Here is a 10,071-nt window from a genome sequence, read left to right as displayed (position 1 = left end):
GGGAAGCGGATCCAAGACGGTGGTGTAGGAAGTCCATGCACTCACCTCCTCCCACAGACACACTAAATCTACACCTCCATATGGAGCAAGTCCTTCTTAGAAAGAACAAAAGGCTGATTCAACAGCTTCTGCATGACAAACAACAGAGGACCCACATTAAAAGGAGAAGAGATGGAGACAAGGTAATGATTAGAATCCCAACCCTAATGCTACAACATGTAGTAGGGAGGGATATCACTGGTGGGCCCACACATAGACTTGCCTGCCTTGAGGCACACTGAAAAAACAGTGGTCTAAAGGGCAGCTAGGTTATAAGCGAAGGAAACACAAGTAGGCAGAGAGGCAGGCAGAGAGAGAGAGGAGGAAGCAGGCTCCCCACCAAGGAAAAAGCCCGATGTGGGGCTCGATCCCAGGACCCTGGGATCATGACCCAAGCCGAAGGCAGAGGCTTTAACCCTCTGAGCCACCCAGGCGCCCCTGTATATACACATTTTATACAATAAATGTGATACGATTTTTCTTTTCAGTGTTCACACAATAATTTCTTGTGGTACCATCACTTAAAACTATTAGATCTCACCAATTAATGTGTGACTTAAAAAAGTACATAAAATTTACCAATATGGTGATATATTACATATCTAGTGGCAAATAATGTGTGACATTGTAATACATGATATTCTATACACACCGTAAGGCAAATACACAGTCTAACATTTTATCCACTGTCTTTTCCTGTTTTTATTTATTTTTTTTTTTTAAGATTTTATTTATTTATTTGACAGAGGTCACAAGTAGGCAAGAGAGGCAGGCAGGGAGAGAGAGGAGGAAGCAGGCTCTCCACGGAGCAGAGAGCCCGATGCGGGGCTCGATCCCAGGACCCCGGGACCATGACCTGAGCCGAAAGCAGAGGCTTTAACCCACTGAGCCACCCAGGTGCCCTATTTTTTATCTTCTTGACTGAACTCTATAAGCAGGGGTTAGCAGTTCATCTTCTGAGCTCCTATAGTAACTGATAATTGCTATTTTGTGTGTGTTGGCTTGTTGTTGTTGTTGTTGATTTATATATACTGTGTGTTTTATGGTTTTCCTATCTGGGAACCTCTGAACGGTAAGATCTGTGGATCATTCATGTTTCTAACACCTGCATGTCACATATGTGCTTGGTGTGGATGCTTAATTTATGTCTACTGAATGAAAGCGTGGTTCTTTTGATGTCATTTTGCTTAAATCTATTTTAGGTTCTTAGATTAAGATTCTGTTTGACATTTAACCTAGTGTAGAAAAATTCTCCCAATTAGAGGCAGAGTTGGTATGTCCTGTAAAGTTCCCAGAAGTAGATATAATCTGTTTCTGCTTTTACAGATAAAAAAGAAGATAAATTGAGAATTTATCTGCCAAGTCATCTGTGTCTGTGCTTATTTTTCTAGAATTTCTATTATTTTTCTGAGAGGAAGTATAAATATACTGTGTCTGTGCTTCCTTTCCTTCTTTATCCACAAACATGTTTTATTACAATGTAACTCCTTGGAAGATAAATCTAAAACCTTCTCAAAAGTAAATGATTACATTACATATAAATTCTGACTTAAAGAATGACTTTAAGTATCTCAGTCCATATATCTGGCCAATATTATGAGGGTTAGTATCTTTAGATGAGCATTTCACCTTAAAGGGGGAAAAATTTACACCAAGCTTTAGTTCTTTCATAAAGGAAGTTGTAATTTAAAAATTTATACCTTCTAATCATTTTTAAAGTTTTCTTAAAATATGCTCAAGGCTTGTTCATATATTTTATGAGTTACACTTATAAAGTTCATAAAAATTTTATAATTAATTATTAAAAACTATTGAGGGTAGAAAGCAATCCCATTTCTTTTCTTTTCTTTTTTTTTTTTTTTAAGATTTTATTTATTTATTTGAAAGACAGAGATCACAAGTAGGCAGAGAGGCAGGCAGGGAGAGAGGAGGAAGCAGGCTCCTTGCTGAGCAGAGAGCCTGATGTGGGGCTTGATCCCAGGACCCTGAGACCATGACCTGAGCCAAAGGCAGAGGCTTTAACCCACTGAGCCACCCAGGCACCCCAGCAATCCCATTTCTACAAGAGATAAGAAATAACTTTCAGGGAAGCGGATCCAAGACGGTGGTGTAGGAAGTCCATGCACTCACCTCCTCCCACAGACACACTAAATCTACACCTCCATATGGAGCAAGTCCTTCTTAGAAAGAACAAAAGGCTGATTCAACAGCTTCTGCATGACAAACAACAGAGGACCCACATTAAAAGGAGAAGAGATGGAGACAAGGTAATGATTAGAATCCCAACCCTAATGCTACAACATGTAGTAGGGAGGGATATCACTGGTGGGCCCACACATAGACTTGCCTGCCTTGAGGCACACTGAAAAAACAGTGGTCTAAAGGGCAGCTAGGTTATAAGCGAAGGAAAACCATTTATTAACCCTAGAGTACCTGCCGAATGGATGGAGAACTGTTAGATTTCTCTCTGGGCTTGGAGGTGCTGGTAAACACCATTTATTAACCCTAGAGTACCTGCCGAATGGATGGAGAACTGTTAGATTTCTCTCTGGGCTTGGAGGTGCTGGTAAACACCATTTTTAGTTCCCCCTTCACCTTGATAGCACATGTGACCTAGTCCACCCTGCCCAAGCTCAGTCTAGCTCCAGCCCTCCCATCAGGGCACCACTGGAGTAGCATGCCTTGGGACATGTTCAGTCTATATTTGCTCTGGACCCAGTTGTCCCACCAACGTGGTGGTAGTGGGTTCTAGTGGGTTCTAGATCCTCTCCAAGCCACATCTGTTTTGGCTCCTGCCACCCTGCCATGGTAGGCCCAGTACAGCATGCCTGGGGACCCCCTGACCTGTGCCCACTGCAGTTCCAGTTGCCTTGCCAAAGATGCCAGGCTCATGCAGGCTACACAGGGGATGAGCCTATAGAAGTCCACTCCTTCAAGACTTGGAGAGGTGGTTATTCGGCCTAATTCATAGAAACAAGTGCAGAAAGTCAAACATTATGAGGAGACAAAGGAATATGTTCTAAGCAAAAGAACAAGACAAAACCCCAGAAAAAGACTATAATAAAATGGAGAGAAGTAATTTACTTGATTAAGTAGTTCAAAGTTAATAATCACAAAGATGCTCACTGGACTTGGGAGACGAATGGAGGAACACAGTGAGAACTTCAACAAAGAGATAGAAAATATTGAAAAGAACCAATCAGAAGATTAGAAGAATAGAATAAATAAGTGAAAAACACACTAGAGAGAATCAATAGCAGATTAGATGAACAAAAGAATAAATCCATGATTCTGGAAGACAGGATAGTAAAAACCACCCAGTTAGAACAGCAATGAGAAAAATAATAAAGTGAGGATAGCTTAAGGGACTTCTAGAAAAACATTAAGTATACTAACATTCTCATAATAGAAGTCCCACAAGGAGAAGAGATGGAAAAAGAAGGAGAAAACTTATTTGAATAAATAATAGATTGAAAACTTCCCTAATCTGAAGAAGAAGACAGACATCCAGGTCCAGGAAGCACAGAGAGTCCCAAACAAGATGATACCAAAACCAGAGGAAGGTACCACACAAAAAAGAAAATTGTAGGCCAGTATTTGCACTGATGAACATAGCTGCAGAAATCCTCAACAAAATATTAGCAAACTCTATTCAAAAACAGATTAAAAGGGTCATTCATCATGATCAAGTAGGAATTAGTCCAGGGATGCAAGGATATTTCAACATCTGTGTATTAATCAGTGTGACACATCACATTAGCCAAACAAAGGATAAAGACAAGGATCCCACTCCTGCCACTTTTATTCAACAAAGTATTAGAAAGTCCTTGCCACAGAAATTAGACAAGAAAAATAAATAAAATGGATCCAAATTGAAAAGAAAGAAGTAAAACTGTTGCTATTTGCAGATGACATGATATTATATTTAGAATACCCTAAAGATTCTACTAAAAAAGTGTTAAATCTAATAAATGAATTCAGTAAAGTTATAGGATGCAAAACAAATTCATTGCATTTCTGTACACTAATAATAAGGTATCAGGAAAGAAATCAAGGGGAAAAAAAAAACATTTATAACTGCATCAAAAAGAGTAAAATACCTAGGAATAAATTTAACCAAGGAGGTGAAAGACTTGTACTCTGAAAACTCTAAGACATTGATGAAAGAATTTGAAATGACACAAATAAATGGAAAGATAAACCATGCTCATAGATTGGAAGAATATTGCTAAAGTGTCCTTACTACCCAAAGCAACCTACATGTTCAATGCAATTCCCATCAAAATACCAATGGTATTTTTCACAGAACTAGAAAAAAGAACCCTAAAATTTCTATGGAACCACAGAAGTCCCTAAATAGCCAAAGCAATCTTGAGAAAGAACAAAGCTGGAGGCATCAGGCTCCCTGAATTCAGACTATACTACAAAGCTATAGTAATCAAACCAGTATGCTACTGGTAGGAAAGCAAACACTTGAATGAATGGAATAGAGAGCCCAGAAATAAACCCATGCATAAATGGTCAATTAATCTATGACAAAGTAGGCAAGAAAATACAATGGAGAAAAGAGGGTTGTTCAATAAGTTGTGGTGGGAAAACTGGACAGTTACATGCTAAAGAATAAAACTGGAGGAGTGCCTAGGTGGCTCAGCTGGTTAAGTGTCTGCCTTCAGCTCAGGTCATGATCCCAGGGTCCTAGGATCAGGTCCTGCATCAGCTTCCCTGCTCAGGGGAAAACCTGTTTCTCCCTCTCCTTCTACTCACCCTCCCCCCTTTCGTACTCTCTCTAACTCTATCTCAAATAGATAAAATCTTAAAAAAAAAAAAAAAAATGAAACTGGATCACTATCTTATACCATACAGAAAATTAAATTCAAAATGGATAAAGACTTGAATATAAGACCTGAAACCATAAAACTTCTAGAAGAAAACAGGCAGTAAACTCTGACAATATAGATTGAATAATATTTTTTTGGCTCAATCTCCTCAGGCAAGGGCAGCAAAAGCTAAAATAAATAAATGGGATTATATGGGGTTTACGAAGTAAAAAGCTTTTGCACAGAAATAGCAACTGTCAACAAAATGAAAAGACAATCTATTGAATGGGAGAAGATATTTGCAAATCATACATCCAAGAAGGGGTTAATATCTAAAGTATATAAAAAACTCACACAATTAAAAAAAAAATCCAAACCACCCCATAAAAAATTGAAAACAACAACAACAACAACAAAATTAAAAAATAAAAAACCAAAACAATAAATACAAGGGTTTGAACAGACATTTTCCCAAAGATCACATATGGATGGCCTAGGGACATGAAAAGATGATCAGTTTCACTCATCATCTTGGAAAACAAATCAAAACCACAATGAGATATCACCTCACATTGATCAGACTGACTAATCAAAAAGACAAAAGATGACAGGAGTGGGCTAGAACGTTAAAGGGAAACATTGTACGTCGTTGCTGGGAGTGTTGATTAGTACTACCAGTATTGAGGTTCAATAGAAATACCATATGATCCAGCAATTCCACTTCTGGGTATTTATCTGAAGAAAATGAAAACACCAGTTCAAAGAGATATTTGCATCTTAATGTTCATTGCAGCATTATTTACAATAGCCAATGTGGGGAAGCAATCTAAGTGTCCTTTGAGATAAAAGGATAAAGAAGATGTGGTATATATATACAATAGACTACTACTCAGCCATAAAAAAGAGTGAAGCTTGTCACTTGTGACAACATGAATGGATCTACAGGGTATTATGCCAAGTGAAATAAGTGGGACAGAGAAAGGGCAAATACTCTATGATTTCACTTACTTGTGGAATCTAAAAAAAACAAAACACACCAAACAAAAAAAGTAGAAGCAGACCCATAAACACAGAGAATAAACTAGTGGTTGCCAGAGGGTAGAAGGTGGGATGGGCAAAATGGGTAAAAGGTAGTGGGAGGTACAGGCTTCCAGTTATGGAATGTGTAAGTCATGGAGATGAAAGGTACAAGCATTGGCGATTTAGTCAGTGGTATGGTAATACTGTTATATGGTGACAGATGGTAGCTCCACTTGTGAACATAGCAGAACCTACAAACTTGTAGAATTACTGTGTGGTACACCTGAGACTAATTGTGTGTTAATTCAAAAAAATTAAAGTGATAAAGAAGGACATTACATACTGAGAAATTGAAAAATTCATCAGGAAGATATAATAATAATAAATGTATATGTGTATAATAAAGCAGTCCAAAATATATGAAGAAAAATGGTAAAACTGATAGTTCCATAATAATATTTAGAAACATCAATACCCCACTTTCAATAATGATTAGAAAAACTAGAGCAAAGATCAATAAGGAAACATAGGACTCCATAATAAAGTGAAAATTCTCACTTCCAGAATGGTATATATAATATATTATTAAGTTTTGAACTTGAGAATATCAATTTCAAGTAAATCACAGGCTTATAACAAAGCAAATAATATTCATCGTCTGTGACATATAATTCTGTTTATGGTAAACATTTCCTCTATATGAACCTCACATTTTTCCTCTGTGAAACAGCTTAATAACCTGTTGTAGATGTGGACAGACCTAATAAGTTAATTTGCAAAGTACTATCTTTATAACCCTCCATAAACGTTTAAGTTAATACGTATATTATTACTAAAATAGTGAAAATGATGAAGAGCATTTTGCAGAACCCAACAATTAAGAATACTGTCCAGTAAAACAAACAAACTCCCCCCAAACAAGAAACAGCTTTTAGTTAATTTGTACAACAGTACTTCAGGTGACATAAAATAATGCCTTCATACACTGAGATCTTTTTTTTTTTTTGTCCCCTGAAAAGGATAAGTAATTTTATAGTTTCAGTAAGTATTCTTATTTTTTTGCAGCCTTGGTGTACAACTAATTGTTGTTGTTGTGAATATGAGATTTGAAAAGAAAATGGATATTTTGGGACACCTGGGTGGCTCAGTCGATTAAGTGTCTGCCTTTAGCTCGGGTCCTGATCCCAGGGTCCTGGGACTGAGTCCAGAGTTGGGCTCCCTGCTCAGCGGGGAGTCTGCTTCTCTCTCTCCCTCTGTCCCTCCCCTGCTCATGCTGTCTCTCTCTTTCTCTCTCTCAATAAATAAAATCTTAAAAAAAAAGAAAAAAGAAAATGGATATTTTGATAACATAACTTATTTTTTCTTCCTTCCTCCCATTATACTATTTAGAGGAGATATATTTGAGTAAATCATTTTCTTCTAGAAGTAATTATTTCCCTTTTTTAAATACTCCACCCTTGATGTGGGAAGATTTGTTACTTTATTAGTGATGCAGCAAAAAATTTTCCAGTAGCAGTTAAAAAAACTTCCTAATGGGGCGCCTGGGTGGCTCAGTGGGTTAAGCTGCTGCCTTCGGCTCAGGTCATGATCTCAGGGTCCTGGGATCGAGTCCCGCATCGGGCTCTCTGCTCGGCAGGGAGCCCGCTTCCCTCTCTCTCTCTCTCTCTCTCTCTCTCTCTCTCTGCCTGCCTCTCTGTCTACTTGTGATCTCTCTCTGTCAAATAAATAAATAATAAAAAAAATAAAAATAAAAAAAATAAAAAAATAAAAAAACTTCCTAAGGGCTAATGGAAGAATGAGTTAAGTCGCAATGAGAAAACCATTAAGCTTTATTGAAGTAGTATCCCATATCCTGTCATTAGCATGTCATGTACAGTAAAGCAGCCATAGTGAACTAGTTAGGTAAATAGATGATGACACCAGGCTTGAATGGCCTTCGGTCATGCTGCCACCACTAACTAGCTATATGTAATTAACCTCTCTGCACTTCAGCTTTCATGTGTAAAATGGAAAGGTAAATAGTAATGCTGACATCATAGGGGTACTGTAAAGAGCAGTAGATAGTGTATATAAGAAACTTAGAATAATGACTACTATATAGGAAACAATATACCTTAGTCATTATTATTGATAGAAACAGTCTAGAATATGAAGGTATTATCATTTATATACAAATTTAATTGTGAGTAACGGCCAAATAATTCCAACTATCCCATTTTGTGAGTGGGGAAATTGAGTCTATAATATCTTCAAATGTTTATCCTAAAAGCCTTGAGATAAATACTAGGACCTGGAGAGATCTTGTAAAACCTATCCCAGCCTATTTCATACCAGAAGGCTTCTTTTACTGAAAATGACACTGTATCATACAGTAAAGAAAATATTATATGCATATGATCCATATTATTTAACCAGGAAATGTTTTTCAGATTAGAGTACCATCTCTGAAGGTAGTGAGAGTAAAAAAGCAGTAATACCTGAAGCTGAAGGGGCATAGCTAGAAGAAGCCAGCCCAAAGAGAAATTTATCTGAAATCTCATGTTTTATCATTTTAAAATGGTGAATGTTTATTTATTTGACACAGAGAGACAGAGGAATCACAAGTAGGCAGAGAGGCAGGCAGAGAGAGAGAGTGAGGAGGAAGCAGGCTCCCTACTGAGCAGAGAGCCCTATGTGAGGCTTGATCCCAAGACCCTGGGATCATGACCGAAGGCAGAGGCTTTAACGCACTGAGCCACCCAGGTGCCCACTTGTAAATTCCTTTTACAAAGATGGCGCCGAAAGGTAAGAAGGAGGCCCCTGTCCCTCCCAAAGCCGAAGCCAAAGCAAAGGCTTTGAAGGCCAAGAAAGCGGTGCCGAAAAGAGTCCACAGTTACAAAAAAAAGAAGATCCGCACATCGCCTAAGTTCTGACGACCCAAGACTCTGCGTCTCCGAAGGCAGCCCAAATACCCTCGAAAGAGCACCCCCAGGAGAAACTAGCTTCATCACTATGCCATCATCAAGATCCCCCTACTACTGAGTCAGCCATGAAGAAAATAGAAGACAGCAACACGCTTGCATTTATTGTGGATGTCAAGGCCAACAAGCACCAGATCAAACAGGCTGTGAAGAAGCTCTAGGACATTAATGTAGCCAAGGTCAACACCTTGATCAGGCCTGATGGAGGGAAGAAGGCATATGATCGACTGGCCCCTGACTATGATGCTTTGGATGTTGCCAACAAAATTGGGATCATCTAAGCTGAGTCCAGCTGGCTAAATCTAAACACTGTTTTTTCATGATAAAAAAATAATAAAAATAAAAATGGTAAATGTGTCCTTTGTCTCCTGTATCAATCGCATTCTGGTAGGAAACACCTGGCATTTTCAAACTGGGTAACTGAGAAGAATTTTATAAAGAGCTTGTATATAAAGGTGTAGGTAGGTTTTAGGGCGATCATAAAGTAGTACCATGGGTCCAGTGACAGGCTGGGGTCATGTATGTCACTCCCAGGCCTGAGGAGTCCAGGAAAGGTGGAGTAACCACAACCCAGCCTAGTGGGAAGATGTGCCCAGTAGAGGTTCTGGCTTTGTGGAACACGACCCAGACAACACAAAGCACCCAAGGAGGGGTATCCAGGACATAAGTGTCCTGCCACCTATCTCCAGCCTGCACCTCTGACGGGGGAAAGCAATGGGCATGGCAGCACAGCAAGGGGCCTGGGGTCTCCGCAAGTCAGCTGGTAAGTGCACACAGAGGACGCGGAAGGCTGAAGGCCGTGGACAAGAGCAAACGGTAGATCTCCGGCACATCGATGAGCATTTACGTCTGCTCCAACATTCAAGTGACTAAGTACTTACCTACTAAAACTCCCACCTGACGTTTCAGGAAAAGCGATTCTTCAGGGTGGAAGGATTCGTGTGTCCTGGTTCGGGTAGCATAGAAACGAATTCTTGCCTGCAAAGTTGATCTTTGGCAATTTTGAATCCCTCACTGGGGGCTGTATTCATTTTCTCTTGCTGGGTAACGAATCACCAGAAAGTCAGTGAATGTAAGCAGTGCGTGTTTGTCACCTCACAATTTCTGTGCTCAGATGTATGGGTGCAGCATTTCTGGATTCGCCGGGATCCAGACGTGGGGCTTGCCTGACAGGAATCAAGGTACTGGAGAAGGGCTGTGGTGTTCACCTGAGCCTGGGGCTTCTCTGCCAGAAC

At 39.3% G+C, this 10,071-nt stretch overlaps 1 pseudogene; it reads left to right on the top strand.

Annotated features, from left to right (window-relative positions):
- The first annotated feature begins 8,647 nt into the window (after window positions 1-8,647).
- Window positions 8,648-9,146, top strand: LOC111157309 (annotated as a pseudogene).
- The last annotated feature ends 925 nt before the right edge of the window (window positions 9,147-10,071 follow it).

This window comes from Enhydra lutris, unplaced genomic scaffold, assembly GCF_002288905.1.
Source record: "Enhydra lutris kenyoni isolate GAN:26980312 unplaced genomic scaffold, ASM228890v2 scaffoldscaffold3, whole genome shotgun sequence".
Classification (NCBI taxonomy): domain Eukaryota; kingdom Metazoa; phylum Chordata; class Mammalia; order Carnivora; family Mustelidae; genus Enhydra; species Enhydra lutris.
The sequence above is the reverse complement of the archived record's forward strand: the minus strand, read 5'-3'. Positions and strand labels throughout refer to the sequence as shown.